Source organism: Larus michahellis, unplaced genomic scaffold (genome assembly GCF_964199755.1).
Source record: "Larus michahellis unplaced genomic scaffold, bLarMic1.1 SCAFFOLD_148, whole genome shotgun sequence".
Taxonomy (NCBI): domain Eukaryota; kingdom Metazoa; phylum Chordata; class Aves; order Charadriiformes; family Laridae; genus Larus; species Larus michahellis.
Window position 1 is genome coordinate 173,543 of NW_027436250.1, and position 3,351 is coordinate 176,893.

Here is a 3,351-nt window from a genome sequence, read left to right on the forward strand (position 1 = left end):
CTTGGGCGGGGGACACATCTCCAGCCGTATGGCCATTTTTGTGCCTGGCGCGGCGCCAAGTGGGAAAGGGTGGTTTTGAGGCTGAAGGCAGCAGGAAAGCCCGCAGCCCCCAGGTCTGTGGGGCTACGTAAGCGGTTCCCAAAGAGCTTTAGAACAAGGCATAGTTTTCCCTGCTGGCTCTTTGGGCGTGGGACCCATCTCCAGCCATATGGCCATTTTTGTGCGTGGCGCGGCGCCAAGTGGGAAAGGGTGGTTTTGAGGCTGAAGGCAGCAGGAAAGCCCGCAGCCCGCAGGTCTGTGGGGCTACGCAAGCGCTTCCCAAAGAGCTTTAGAACAAGGCATAGTTTTCCCTGCTGGCTCCTTGGGCGGGGGACTCATCTCCAGCCGTATGTCCATTTTTGTGCCTGCAACGGCTCCAAGAGGGAAAGGGTTGTGTCGAGGCTGAAGGCAGCAGGAAAGCCTGCAGCCCCCAGGTCTGTGGGGCTACGCAAGCGGTTCCCAAAGAGCTTTAGAACAAGGCATAGTTTTCCCTGCTGGCTCTGTGGGCGTGGGACCCATCTCCAGCCGTATGGCCATTTTTGTGCCTGTCGCGGCGCCTAGTGGGAAAGGGTGGTTTTGAGGCTGAAGGCAGCAGGAAAGCCTGCAGCCCCCAGGTCTGTGGGGCTATGCAAGCTGTTCCCAAAGAGCTTTAGAACAAGGCATAGTTTTCCCTGCTTGCTCTTTGGGCCTGGGACCCATATCCAGCCATATGGCCATTTTTGTGCCTGGCGCGGCGCCAAGTGGGAAATGGTGGTGTCGAGGCTGAAGGTAGCAGGAAAGCCCGCTGCCCCCAGGTCTGTAGGGCTACGCAAGTGGTTCACGCAGAGCTTTAGAACAAGGCATAGTTTTCCCTGCTGGCTCTTTGCACATGGGACCCATATCCAGCCATATGTCCATTTTTGTGCCTGGCGCGGCGCCAAGTGGGAAAGGGTGGTTTTGAGGCTGAAGGCAGCAGGAAAGCCCGCAGCCCCCAGGTCTGTGGGGCTACGTATGCGGTTCCCAAAGAGCTTTAGAACAAGGCATAGTTTTCCCTGCTGGCTCCTTGGGCGGGGGACCCATCTCCAGCCGTATGGCCATTTTTGTGCCTGGCGCGGCTCCATGTGGGAAAGGGTGGTTTTGAGGCTGAAGGCAGCAGGAAAGCCCGCAGCCCCCAGGTCTGTGGGGCTACGCAAGTGGTTCCCAAAGAGCTTTAGAACAAGGCATAGTTTTCCCTGCTGGCTCTTTGGGCGTGGGAACCATCTCCAGCCGTATGGCCATTTTTGTGCCTGGCGCGGTGCCAAGTGGGAAAGGGTGGTTTTGAGGCTGAAGGCAGCAGTAAAGCCTGCAGCCCCCAGGTCTGTGGGGCTACGTAAGCGGTTCCCAAAGAGCTTTAGAACAAGGCATAGTTTTCCCTGCTGGCTCTTTGGGCGTGGGACCCATCTCCAGCCATATGGCCATTTTTGTGCGTGGCGCGGCGCCAAGTGGGAAAGGGTGGTTTTGAGGCTGAAGGCAGCAGGAAAGCCCGCAGCCCGCAGGTCTGTGGGGCTACGCAAGCGCTTCCCAAAGAGCTTTAGAACAAGGCATAGTTTTCCCTGCTGGCTCCTTGGGCGGGGGACTCATCTCCAGCCGTATGTCCATTTTTGTGCCTGCAACGGCTCCAAGAGGGAAAGGGTTGTGTCGAGGCTGAAGGCAGCAGGAAAGCCTGCAGCCCCCAGGTCTGTGGGGCTACGCAAGCGGTTCCCAAAGAGCTTTAGAACAAGGCATAGTTTTCCCTGCTGGCTCTGTGGGCGTGGGACCCATCTCCAGCCGTATGGCCATTTTTGTGCCTGTCGCGGCGCCTAGTGGGAAAGGGTGGTTTTGAGGCTGAAGGCAGCAGGAAAGCCTGCAGCCCCCAGGTCTGTGGGGCTATGCAAGCTGTTCCCAAAGAGCTTTAGAACAAGGCATAGTTTTCCCTGCTTGCTCTTTGGGCCTGGGACCCATATCCAGCCATATGGCCATTTTTGTGCCTGGCGCGGCGCCAAGTGGGAAATGGTGGTGTCGAGGCTGAAGGTAGCAGGAAAGCCCGCTGCCCCCAGGTCTGTAGGGCTACGCAAGTGGTTCACGCAGAGCTTTAGAACAAGGCATAGTTTTCCCTGCTGGCTCCTTGGGCGGGGGACCCATCTCCAGCCATATGTCCATTTTTGTGCCTGGCGCGGCGCCAAGTGGGAAAGGGTGGTTTTGAGGCTGAAGGCAGCAGGAAAGCCCGCAGCCCCCAGGTCTGTGGGGCTACGTATGCGGTTCCCAAAGAGCTTTAGAACAAGGCATAGTTTTCCCTGCTGGCTCCTTGGGCGGGGGACCCATCTCCAGCCGTATGGCCATTTTTGTGCCTGGCGCGGCTCCATGTGGGAAAGGGTGGTTTTGAGGCTGAAGGCAGCAGGAAAGCCCGCAGCCCCCAGGTCTGTGGGGCTACGCAAGTGGTTCCCAAAGAGCTTTTGAACAAGGCATAGTTTTCCCTGCTGGCTCTTTGGGCGTGGGAACCATCTCCAGCCGTATGGCCATTTTTGTGCCTGGCGCGGTGCCAAGTGGGAAAGGGTGGTTTTGAGGCTGAAGGCAGCAGTAAAGCCTGCAGCCCCCAGGTCTGTGGGGCTACGTAAGCGGTTCCCAAAGAGCTTTAGAACAAGGCATAATTTTCCCTACTGGCTCTTTGGGCGTGGGACAGATTTCCAGCCGTATGGCCTTTTTTGTGCCTGGCGCAGCGCCAAGAGGGAAAGGGTGGTTTTGAGGCTGAAGGCAGCAGGAAAGCCCGCAGCCCCCATGTCTGTGGGGCTATGCAAGCAGTTCCCAAAGAGCTTTAGAACAAGGCATAATTTTTCCCTGCTGGCTCTTTGGGCGGGGGACCCATCTCCAGCCGTATGGCCATTTTTGTGCCTGGCGCGGCGCTAAGTGGGAAAGGGTGGTGTCGTGGCTGAAGGCAGCAGGAAAGCCTGCAGCCCCCAGGTCTGTGGGGCTACGCAAGCGGTTCCCAAAGAGCTTTAGAACAAGGCATAGTTTTCACTGCTTGCTCTTTTGGCCTGGGATAGATATCCACCCATATGGCCATTTTTGTGGCTGGCGCGGCGCCAAGTGGGAAAGGGTGGTTTTGAGGCTGAAGGCAGCAGGAAAGCCTGCAGCCCCCAGGTCTGTGGGTCTACGCAAGCGGTTCCCAAAGAGCTTTAGAACAAGGCATAGTTTTCCCTGCCAGCTCCTTGGCCGTGGGACCCATCTCCAGCCGTATGGCCATTTTTGTGCCTGGCGCGGCGCCAAGTGGGAAAGGGTGGTGTCGAGGCTGAAGGCAGCAGGAAAGCCTGCAGCCCC